Genomic DNA, 12,947 nt, shown 5'->3' with positions numbered 1-12,947 from the left:
CAACAGCAGTAAGGCCATGGGCATAAGGGATCTTTCCACCTCATCCCTCCGTGCTCCCCGACAGCACATCACTGTCTGCCATGCCTACCCTATTATCCCTCCCCCTCCCTGCCCCAGGCTCCTCCTTACCCCCACCCATAGTGCACAGATGCTGCTGCTTGCAGTGCGGCCTCAGTTGCCTGAGACTGCAGTCACGTGTGTGTGAGTTGTGTTTGCACTAGATTGTATGTGTGTTTTCCATCTAATTCTATCAATGGCCTTACTGTCTAAAAGCTATTATCTGTGACAGTCTTTTTGTTGTGCCTACCTGTAACTCAGCATCTCAATTATATGGAGGGTAGAAACTTTCCTTTTTACAGTACTGTTACAGTCCGTTGATTTTCTACTCAATAATGCTTACAGTAGCAAGCCATATGCAACCCACTATGCCAGTAAATCTTTGTGACTCTTACACATATTTCTGCTTGATGACTTAGTTTGCTGTATTCCTGCTGTTGATTTGCACTGTTGATTTGCACTGATGCTGGGGTCTCATACCACTGCAACCCATCTTCTTCTCTGCTGGATGAATGTGTTCACTGCTTCACACATATAACACTTCTTCCACATGTGTCAATTACCACTGCCATTTGTGCGCATGGTGAATTCCCTGTTGTTGCTTCTCACAATTCAGTACAGTTCCTTTCTGTGATTACCAAATCTGAAAAGTGAATCTTGAGAAGGTACACCCCTTGCAAGCACTTCCTCAGTAATCGTACAATTTTTCTACATCTTTGAACCTGTATTGGAGAGGCTTACATCAAAACATGACCGATATGGAAAATAATCAGCAGCCTAACTGTGCTTGATGCGTCTATAATTATTTACCATAAAAATTAACCATAATTGATGTTAAGTGTAACCTGCAACAAAAAATGATGTCCTTTACACAGTTTATCCAACTTCCAACAAGGGAAACACATCTAATTGAATTTCATTCATTCCTGTCGATGAAATAAGTAATCCAGATCTATTCATTCCAAATAGCAACAGACTGTTCAGTATTCCTACTCCAGTTAAATACACCCCTCAACACACTATTATGAAATTTCCACTTTGACTTCACATCTTTCTGCATCCTGACTCTTTCACAAGAGGCAAATTTGAGTGACTCCTCCCAACTATGCTCTTTGTGCTCTCATTACTGACTAACATTGTCGCTGCAAAATGATAATGCTCTGTTTGTTGGAAAAGTCATGAAGTGATAGAAAGATCTGGAAACGAAGTCTTGCCAACTAGTGCATGCTGCTTGGAAGACTGCTGGTAAGGATACCAATCTTAGTATCCTTACAGCACCCAGGAAAACTCCTGTGATGTTTGCAAAGTAGAGAAGTATGCACGACTGAAGCTGTGAGGATAGCTCATGATTCATACTCGGATATCTCAGCAAGTAAGAGCATTTCCCATGAAAGGCAAAGTTTCTGGTTCAAGTCCCAGTCCAACAGACAGTTTTAATCTACATTTTCCCCTGGTGTTGGTCTACTTAACAATCCATCCATTCATCTTGTTCCAGAGATCCCTCATGAAGAAAAACCATCAAAGAATTGCAGTGTATCTAGATACATGTTAACAGATTTTTATTACAGTGCTAAAATAAGTTTCCAAATGAAAAATCTTAAATTTGGAAAATTTCTAGAAGGTGTTGTGTTGCTACTAAAATATACATATATTTTTTAATTTACAATACTTCTTGTCATGTGACTATAGGTCACTTGCTAAAAAATTGCACCTGAAGAATTCCATTCAGTCCCATAGACAGGACTACGGAATCAAACTATTCAAGTTATTTTTATATTTGTATTGTGGTTATAAGTGTCAAAGTTCATTTGAAACTGAGATTCATCTTTTCTGTTAATAACATGCTGGCATGTAAGATGAGAGCAAGCATATTATTTCTATAGAAGTCTATGAAACGATGGCAAATAGAAGTTCTGCCTTGTGTGGAAGGCAAGCATAAAAAGTAATCATAACCACTGTGAGGGTGAGGATGAGGTCAATTAGTTAGCGCCTTCAGGTACTCATCGACTGAATAAAAAGTATATTTCATTAGCAAATCCTTAACTTTATTACTGAAGGTATTGTTTTTGTTTCTAATTGACAGGTGTAATTTGTTGAAGAGCAAGCTGCCTATATTTCTCATCCCACTGTGACGTCTGCTTAATCCTTGTACCACCAGATGAATGTTTGCCTTCATTCTTGTGTCATGGCTGTAGCTTTCTTCTTGTGTCATGGCTATAGATTTCTCCATTTGTTGCAAAGAGATCAAGGATTTTTTCTAACAAAAGAAACTGTCTTTATAATGTAAATACAGGAGACAGGCAGCAGAATGAGCTCTTTGAAAATAGATTTGATGGCAGAGCATATTGGTACTCCTTCATTATTTTTATTACTCGTTTTTGTAACAGGATAATTTTTCTGAGTAACCTCCCGAAAGGGATGCCATATGTTATTAACGAGTGCCAACCATGATAAACAACTTTTCGTGTGTTTATATCACATGATTGCCTGAGAATTCTGAAAGCATGGTGAAGAGTACCAAGCCTGTTTAACAGTTTTACCCTGTTGGTGGTCCCACTGGAATGATCTGCCAACCCAGACTTCAACACTTTGTTTCCATTACTAGTTCAATTTCTTTGCCATCAATGTACAAGTATTCCATAAAAGCAGGATGATTTTGGGATGGATAGAAGAGCATATGAACTGTTTGTTTGTGTTCAACAGTAATTTATTGTAGTGGAGGCACAGGAGGAGTGTTTCAGTTGTTTCACTAATTTTGAGCTTCAATTTAAGAGCCGAGTCTGACTGGAAGACCACATTTGTGTCACTTTCAAACAATACAGCAGAAGTATTAGGGAGATTTAAAGGAAGGTCATTGATAAAGTGTAGGAAGAGGACAAGGCCCAGTACTGTGCCTTCTGGGGCTCCACAGCTTGTCAGGACTAGATCAGAAGAATTTTTATAGATTCAGGGCTTGTGTTTCTATCATTTGTTTCAATTGGTGAGATGGAATTTGAGCCAATTATTTGTTGTACCTCTGATGTCACATGATTCTAGCTTCTGAAGCAACAGTGAATGATTAGTGAGATCCAAAGCCTTAAAGTCCAGAAGAAAATTCCTTTTGATTGAAGGCTTTAAGAATCTGGTCAGTGAAATTGGAGGGCGCATCATAAACGGTCCTGGTTTTCCTAAATACAAATTGGTGTTTGGTTAATGATTCAGTTGTTTTCTGGAAATGCTGTGATTCTATTGAATATGACTTTCTCAAATATCTTGAACGTAGCTGGGAGTACAGAAATAGGATGATAATTGTTCACATCATGGCTGTCTCCCTTTTTTAAGAAAGGAATTACCTTCGAGGTCATTAGCTCTTCTGGGAAGCATTATCTGTTTATTGAGCCACTTTTCACGTTTCATATTAGTGGGGCAATTTCTACACATATGTTCTTCAATACGTAATCTGAGATGTCATCAACTCCACATGAAAATGATTATTTTGTGGTTCTTGTGATTTTTAATACCTTTTGTTCGATTGCTGATGTCAGAAAAAAATTGACCTGTCTGATGCTGGGAACATAGGTTTGCTTGATACTGCTGACATAGTGATCCCTGAAGCTAGATTATTGGCAGTCTATAAGAAACACAAGTTAAAATGTTCACTAATCTGTTCTGCATCAGAAATGTGTGTTCCATTTAGCTGGAGATATTCAGGTGAGACACATTTGGCTTTGGTTCGTATAGTACCGTTGACAACTTCCCAACATCTTTTTATTGTATGCTAACTCATTACAGACCAAGGAGTGAAAAAATGAAATATTTTAGCATTTTTTCAGAAAGTCAAGCAACTAAGATACACATTTAACACTACAGTCTAATTTTTTGCTATCCCACAGTATCTACCTGCTGAATGTAGTAAATTTTGTATCAGGTCCGCTCTGGAAGTTAACTATGTTGTGATGTATTTCACTATGTTAACAATCATCAAACATTTGAGACTAGCACCAAATAAAAGGATTAGGTGCACTGGCTGCAGGATTAATTGAAATGCTTTATAATAACTTTGACTATTGGTACTACAGAACACATTTGTTTTGGACCAGGACCAAATAGCTTAGTCACTCATCACACAGTTTATTCTGAAACTATTAATGTCTTAAAAATGAATGACACTGCTCACTGTATTAATAGTTATCTCAGAATCACATTCCTGGGCATCAGTAATTATTCATTACTGGACATCGAAAAGACAGTGTGGTGATATCAAGTGGCTGTGCATGTGTGTTGACAGTAAGTGGTTGTTGTGTGTCTGTGGCTGTAGCTTAGTCTGGACCTCTCGCATTAACATAAATGACTCCAATCTCATATTAACACCCTAGCAGCAAAATGGTCCATGATAGGAGTATAACTCTCTCATTTGATACTTTACTGCACAGACTCACTATCATTGAATACCATGTTGTATAGTAGTCACTATCTTTGCCATATGGAGTTGCTGTTCTTATCTTTGGTTTCAATAAATTCTTCCAGTGCTTTGTCACTATTCTGTTTATCTATTTATTCTTGTAGTTATCTTTCAGCAAAATCAAAACATCCGCTCATCAGTTACCTGTTTATTGCTACTTTATCTAAATGTCTTGCAGCGGGGTGGGTTGCACTCTCACTATCCTTTAAAAAATCTGTCCACCTACCTGGATAGGCTTTGCACTCTCACTATCCTTTAAACAATCTGTCCACCAACCTGGATAGGCTTCAGGTTGTCTGCCCCTACACTCTGAAATGGTAGATACTGGTTTAGCTGACAAAAGCAGTGTTGATATAAGTTCAACTAAATACCTACCACACAAAGGCCACATAACTCCAGTCCACGTATAATAGCTGAAAGTTACTTAAACTATCAAGCATTTGGAATTCTTGCATGACCAGTTAAAAAAAAGGGTCTAAAATTCCCTTTGAGTTGGTTTATTGTCTTTAAAACACAAATAATGGATATCAAGTCCTTATTTAATATCCTAACATTAATTACACAATGTTACTGTCTGTCCCTGTTACAAGTTCACACCTGAAAGCAGCCAAAAGATATTTATGAAATTACAGTGAAATCCAGTGTAGCTGCTTACAGGTGTTGATAAATAGCAGCGAGAACAGTTTAAAACGTGTACCTTGACTGAGACTTGGACCCGGGATCTCCTGCTTACAGACTTGGACCCAGGATCTCCTGCTTACATGCCAGACGCTCTATCTGACTGAGCCATCAAAGACACAGAGAATAGTGCGACTGCAGGGACTTATCTCTGGCACTCTTGCCGTGAGACCCACATTTCCAATGTATTGGCCACACTTTATATTTTTAGTGCCCTTGCCCACTATACTCACTACTCACAGCTTTCAATCTACTGAATACTCACAAGCATTCAATCTACTGAATCCCGTAAGAGTTTTGTGCAATGTGAGTGCATCCGCACTGCAGAAGATCACTGTCCCTGTTGATATTTCCCAACATGTGTAAGCAGCTACGAAGGTCTGGATTACACTGTAATTTCATTCTTCGAAAGCTGCAAGATCACCAATGGTGTCTGTTCGTTCGGTCACCATATTCAATTAAAATGATATTTGGTCTGTCCTGATATTTTGAATGTTCTAAACAGTCACTGACCCACAACCACTAGTGAGTTAATGCATTCAGTTGTTCAGTAGGCTTCTTGTAAATAAGTGCTTGCCATAATGGTTCATAATCTGCATGAAACATACCATGCAGAGTTTATATATGACATGAAACTTCACCTGAAAATATCTCATAAAATAAACCACTAACAATGCTCAAACTTCCACCAAATAATCAATATTGTAGTCACTTTTTGTCAACAACACGAAACCTGTTCAAACGCATGAATTGCTTCATTTGGTACAAATTTGATCAGCATGGTTTAACGTAGGTGTTCATCAGAAGACGGCTCCCGAGTTATTACATCAACTCATAGACCTGAGGCACAAAGCCCCACTCACTTCTATACTTGTCATGTTCCTAATGTCAGCCAATCAGATAAGCACAAGTAATTTAGACCAGAAATCTTATAATTCCAAAACTAAGTAAAATTTAATGAAAAAAGTGTGGTTCCTATCCACAAAATAAAATACTAATAAATTTAATACTCAATGCCCCTTCTGGATACTTTTCACAAAATCAAGCTCACTCGGAGATACATCACAAATTTCCCTATTACACAACACCTTTCTCATGATTACATTTACATAGATTTAATAAAAATATCACATTCTCACTTTATGTATGTCCTCCATGCACTCTCTCAGTCTCTCCAAAACACTCACACAATCAAAACACAAAGATATAATAATTTTACACTGCCCTTGTAATTAAGTGAGAAATATGTGGTAATGAAACTAAAGAGAATTCCAGAAAATTACATTATATGAACCTATGCTCTTGGTTGTAGTTTCAGTTGATACTATAGAAGAATACATTACTGTCCCTAACTCAGTTTCACAATGGTAGCACAGTTATTATGTGTTTTAGATAAAAATTTATATCTCTGAAAGTATTAAAGTTATTGGTTTGAAATTTTAACAATATGGTTGTGTTATCCATAGAATTCGATATACAAAGTATGAAAAAGATCAATTAATATTTAATAGTACTTCTTCAGATTCACAGAGAATATGTGTAACATATAGAAGACAGCATTAAGCAAGTACACCGCTTGCTCGGCTCAGCAGGTAGCGTCAGCTGTGCAAGAATGGAACCAAAATCTGCTGTCTTCCTGGCTCCACAGAAAGCTACACTTTTAATGCAAGATGACAACTCATAATAATTTGCCACATTGCAATCTTTTCTGACTTCTGTACCACAATTGCTGGTCGAACTAATTGTGTGATTACTCTCTTAATTTTATTTGACATTCTTGGCCTCATAAAACAGTTTTCTAACTCCAAAATCAATTTATTGAACCACTTACTGTAGCTTGCCAAGCTCCTTTCGGGAGTTTGGTTATCAGTATCTTGCTGAAGATACATTGCTGCTTTTTTTCTGTTGCTTCTGTCTCCAGTACTTGTGTTTCCACTTTGATGTTGATGAACACATTTCTCTCTTTTTTCTATTCCTGGTCTTGTTCCCTTGTAATTAGTCACATTCAATGCTACTCTTTTGGTTCTGCTTCAGAGCAGGCTTTATCTGGACCCTTTAACTCTACCTTAAGTCCAATGCACTTTTGTTTCATTCTGTCATCCATTCAAACATCACATCACTTCCATCTCTCATTGTTTGATCAAACTGCTTGTAATTATTCCTTATGAGAATCGTCACCTTAGTGTGCGCGAGTAATGAGTGGCTGGGCAAATATCTATTAGATACATTATGTATGTAGATTGTGGACAGTTGGGGAATGTGGGTCTCACAGGAAGTGTGCAAGGGATAAGTCCCTGCAGTCATGCTATTCATGTGTGTCCTCAGTGGCTCAGATGGATAGAGCATCTGCCATGTAAGCAGGAGATCCCGGGTTTGAATCCCGGTCGGGGCCCACATTTTCGGCTGTTCCCATTGAGGTATGTCAACAACACCTGTCGGCAGCTGAGGGTTTCAATTAGTTGTCAATTTTTGATATAATTTGGACATATCTCGTTTTTTAATATTGACATTTTCTGTGTTTTTGAGAATGATATCCTCGTCTTCACATCTCTTTCCTGTTTCAGTCTTCACAATACCCCTTATGAATTTTGATTTGTTACCAGACTGTCTTAAGTTGTCATTACTCGTAAATCTTGCCTTTTCTTTTATACATGAAGTACACTTTTTTTCTTGCAGGGGCATTGATGGAATTTTGAGGACAAGGGCATTATGGTCTGATAATCCCAAATCAGTATTTGTTACTTCTACTTCTATGGATTGTACATTTGAAAATATATTATCTATAAGACTGTTTGTATTATACTGGGAGTGTCAAAAAAATGTATACACACTTTGAAGCGTCATAGAAAATTTTATTTCCCATTCTACAGTGTTAAATTTATGGAAATGGAAAGCTTAAAGTCCAATTGGAAAAACAAATGTACTTTGCAAATGTGATTAATGTCCAAACTGGTGGCTTTCAGCATCAATACATTTATGAGTACGAGTCACCACTGATTCCGTACATTGTACCAAAGTGTCCAATGAGATTTCTGCCCACACCACCTGAATCTCATTCCAAAGTGTGTCCAGGTTACGTGGTTTACATTTGTACACCTCATCTTTTACTGTTCCCCATAAGAAGAAATCCAGCGGCGTGAGGTCTGGAGAGCATGCAGGAAACTCAATTGGTCCCCTGCGTCCTATCCACTGGCCTGGCACATTGTGATCCAGGTATGCTCGTACGTCCCTATGATAGTGCGGCAGGGCGCCATCTTGTTGGAAATAAAACTCATCATTATCGTATAATGCATGAATGGCATGGCACGGAATATGGAGTCAGTAAGCATTGTTAGGTACGTTTCTCCAGTAACAGTACCTTCAAAGTGGAAAGGCCCAATGAGTCCCCTTGCAGACTGCCTATTGACAGTTCCATTGAATTTGAATTGGACTTCATCCGACCAAATTATGCAAGCCATAAATCCTGGTTCACGTCTCACCATCTCCTGAACCCATTCACAAAATTCTAACCTTTGATCTGGATCGTTATCACGTAGCTGTTGCACCAGCCTTGGGATGTACACACGAAACTTGCCTATCTTCAGAATGCATAGCACACTACTAGCACTTACATTACTCTCATGTGCCGCTTGCCTTGAAGATTTTTGAGGCGCTGAAACAGTTCCAAGATCACAGTTGTGGAATCATCACTTGTGAGGTCGCCCTGATCGACCATATTCACATCACACACTGTTCCATGAATTTCGAATTTGTCTCATAGATGTGTAATTGTTAACCTTGAAGGTGGTTCTGTACCATACTCACTTCTCCATTGTCTTCGAACCGCAGCTACATTCTCAAACTTCCCGTACCACTTGATTATCTGAAGATTTTTGAGGTGCTGAAACAGTTCCAAGCTCGCAGTTGTGGAATTATCACTTGTGAGGTCGCCCTGATCGACCATATTCACATCACACACTGTTCCATGAATTTCGAATTTGTCTCATAGATGTGTAATTGTTAACCTTGAAGGTGGTTCTGTACCATACTCACTTCTCCATTGTCTTCGAACCGCAGCTACATTCTCAAACTTCCCGTACCACTTAATTATCTGAAGATTTTTGAGGCGCTGAAACAGTTCCAAGATCGCAGTTGTGGAATCATCACTTGTGAGGTCGCCCTGATCGACCATATTCACATCACACACTGTTCCATGAATTTCGAATTTGTCTCATAGATGTGTAATTGTTAACCTTGAAGGTGGTTCTGTACCATACTCACTTCTCCATTGTCTTCGAATCGCAGCTACATACTCAAACTTCCCGTACCACTTAATTATCTGAAGATTTTTGAGGCGCTGAAACAGTTCCAAGATCGCAGTTGTGGAATCATCACTTGTGAGGTCGCCCTGATCGACCATATTCACATCACACACTGTTCCATGAATTTCGAATTTGTCTCATAGATGTGTAATTGTTAACCTTGAAGGTGGTTCTGTACCATACTCACTTCTCCATTGTCTTCGAATCGCAGCTACATTCTCAAACTTCCCGTACCACTTAATTATCTGCTTCTGTGCTTCAAAGCCCAAATGCACATCCGCCATGTTGCAGTTACTTCCTTGCCACTGCTGCCACCTGTTGAAGAAACATAACATTACTTTCTCAGAGATATTTAACCTTGCAAAACGGGAAATAAATTGTCTATGACAGTTCAAAGTGTGTAATACATTTTTTTGACACGCCCTGTATGTTATTCTTGTGGGTTTGTGCATGTGTGGAAAGAGACTGAAACTACATAATAAATTCACAAGTTGATTTTTTAGCCTCTTTCATTCATAAGATTTATGTTGAAATCCCCACAGGCAACAACGTAACTTTTTCAGTAAAAACAATGTTAAGCAGTGTTTCTAATTGATTAAGAATATGTCTGTATCCCCAGTAGGTGGTCTGAGTATTGCTAAGACCATGACTTTTCCCTGTACCTCATACAACTGTATAGCTGCTGATTCAACATGATATTCCACACTCAGCCTTTAACTGCAACCATAGAACTATTAGGCAAAAGACTTGAAATTGTAAATAGCACACACACAACACCTATGTAGGAAATTAAATACCATTTGTTATAGTATAAAATTCTTGCTGGGTGCGCATCAATGCAAGCCATAAAAAATGTGTACTATGCCCAAGCAGAATAACTAGTAAGATGTGGTTTAATTTAATGGGGAAATGCACCACCCAGCAAAAGCTGATTTATTGCACAAAAAATAATTACAAGAGCCATGGAATGCTCAGCACCTCAATCTTCATGCAAACCCTTATTTAAAAAGCTTCATATTCTTCCATTACCATGCCTGTATATCCTAGAAACAATAATGTTTATAAGGAAAATCGTACATGAAAATAGCAAGATTGCTCCAAAAAACCAAAATATCCATTCCTACAACACAAGGAGTAATCAAGATTTACACAAGCAGTTTTCACATACAACACTAAAACAAAAAGGACCCTTGCAAGCAGGAAAAAAAAAAACTGTACAACAAACTACCTAAAAAAAATTAAGGCAATAACTGGCATGCATAAATTCAAAACTGCAGTGAGTGACTACTTGCTACGGAATTGCTACTATTTGTAAATATGTGAAAAGTTTAAATAATTTATACAATTGAGACCAAAATAAGAAATGTGTACATATAGATTTATCTGTGTATTATATGTAGTCTATTACATATATGTGTTGTAATGTACCCTCTTTCGTCCAGGGTGAAAATCAAATATCAAGCGACAAACTTTCAATTCATTTAAATGCTACTTCAAATCCTGAGATTATGATGATCAATTGACGACACCCCGCCAGTTTAGGTGGTCTGTATCTACAACAGACGATGTTAAGCTTAATATTTAGACAAAAGGATGCATCACAGAATACTAAAACTAATTAAAATACGTTACGTTTAGGTGCTGAATTTGGTCTCATTGTCTTGATTCTCGCCATGGTGCGTTCCATCCATCTAACATTGTTAATATTAGGTCCGGGTCTTTGTGTGCTAATGAAAACTGGTACTCACTTTTTGTTTTACTATTGATTCTTCATTTTTATTAATTTAACTTTTTCACAATAATTTCCATCTTCATATCACATACTATTTATAGATACTCTCTATATAAGACAACAGACTTCCTTCCGTACTCCTATCAACAGTCCACCTCACAAAACCACGCTCTCACCACAGCAGTCCAACTAACTCACTCCAACAGTCACCTTAACAATGTCCGACTCTCTACCTTTCACACACGAATGTCTTTGGCTCACACTCGTGCCAACATATTCTCCAGAAATAAACAAATAAAGTTCACATTATAGAATAATATAATAAAAAAGATTTGGGCAAAATTAAATACTACATACAATAATATTAAATTAAAAAAAATCATAGAAATGAAATTGGAGCACTGACCCTGCAAGGGCAGATGCGACTATAAGGGTGGTATCGCACTCTTTAATGGTCTGTTACATTACACACACCCCTCGAGATTTCATGCAAAAGTATTTTGCAAGAGATCTCGACAGATACGCAAAGCAACGAAGCACTGGTTTTTTCTTTTTTTTTTTGTAATTAATGTAATCTTCAATAGTTGTCTTCTCGTCTCTTTCTGCTGGTCTTCTCCTCTTGAATTTGTCCCCTTAATCGCCTCATCTGTCAAATTATATCATGGTAATTTTCCTGAAATCATACAACACTTAATTAGTCACATATAAACACATTCACCCAGGATGCCTCTTCCCTACCATACTGGGTTTGATTACCAGAGTTCACTTACATATTTATATAATGATTGTACAAATATATTAGACACTAAAAGTAAGACATAAAAGAGATAAATGTGGTCTTATATTGACTTGGTTTTAACATCAACTAAAAAGGTTATTTTCAATTTAGTTCAGACATCTACTGAGAAATATGTGGCTAATATTTTTTTGGTGTAAAGAGTATCATTTGAACAATCTCAGTTAAATAAGCATTGCAGCGTCCTTATATCAATAAGTTTTCCATAATATAATGTAAAATAGCTAAAAGGTGAGAGTTTAGAAATGACAGTCACCCAGCCATCATCAGTGGTATCATGCTTCACTTGTACATATGTATAAAATAATTCAAATGTACAAATTCAGAGGTGGCATTGCAATGGGAATCTGTAAACCCCATCAAATATAGTGGGAAAATACTTTTCTCACAAATATAAATTAAATAGTAATAAAATGAATACATGTAAATATTACACAAAGTTTTGTGTTTGTCAGTTCCTGCATGTACTTTATCCTCTAATCCTAATCCACTCCATGCTGACACTCATCCATCCTACCCTTATCTCATATTCTGTGTCTATACAAGATCAATTTCTTTCAGAGTTAGTCAGTAAAACATAAATCTGCGGAGATACAGAGCTCCATCCACATAAAAGTGTTGTTGTTTTCTCAACTGATCAGAACAGAAGCTAGCAATTAGTTGGTCAGGTCAGTTTTTCAATATAAGATAATAAAATAGCAAACACACTTCTAATCCTAGAATTCAAAGAAAATATAAATACATATATATGAAAATTCCCTCTACTCATGGCATAGGCAATGTGTAATCATGTAAAGTGTACATCTATGTACAGTGTGTAGTCCTCTCTCCATACCCAGTTCCTTTGTCACATAAAACATGTAGATTAGTTAATTATATTGCAGAATCATCCACCTTCTGCCACCAATACTCAGCCTTCAATCAATCTTGGCCTTATGCACA

General features: G+C 37.4%; 1 protein-coding gene across 6 annotated transcripts in view; it reads left to right on the top strand.

The window, feature by feature from the left end:
- LOC126279309 (calcium release-activated calcium channel protein 1-like) overlaps nucleotides 1–12,947 on the top strand; it is a 492,320-nt gene that overhangs the window by 459,633 nt on the left and 19,740 nt on the right. The gene's annotated exons all lie outside the window — the stretch shown is intronic.

This window comes from Schistocerca gregaria, chromosome 1 (genome assembly GCF_023897955.1).
Source record: "Schistocerca gregaria isolate iqSchGreg1 chromosome 1, iqSchGreg1.2, whole genome shotgun sequence".
In the NCBI taxonomy this organism is placed as follows: domain Eukaryota; kingdom Metazoa; phylum Arthropoda; class Insecta; order Orthoptera; family Acrididae; genus Schistocerca; species Schistocerca gregaria.
Note: the sequence above shows the minus strand (reverse complement) of the source record. Positions and strands in the feature narration are given on the sequence as shown.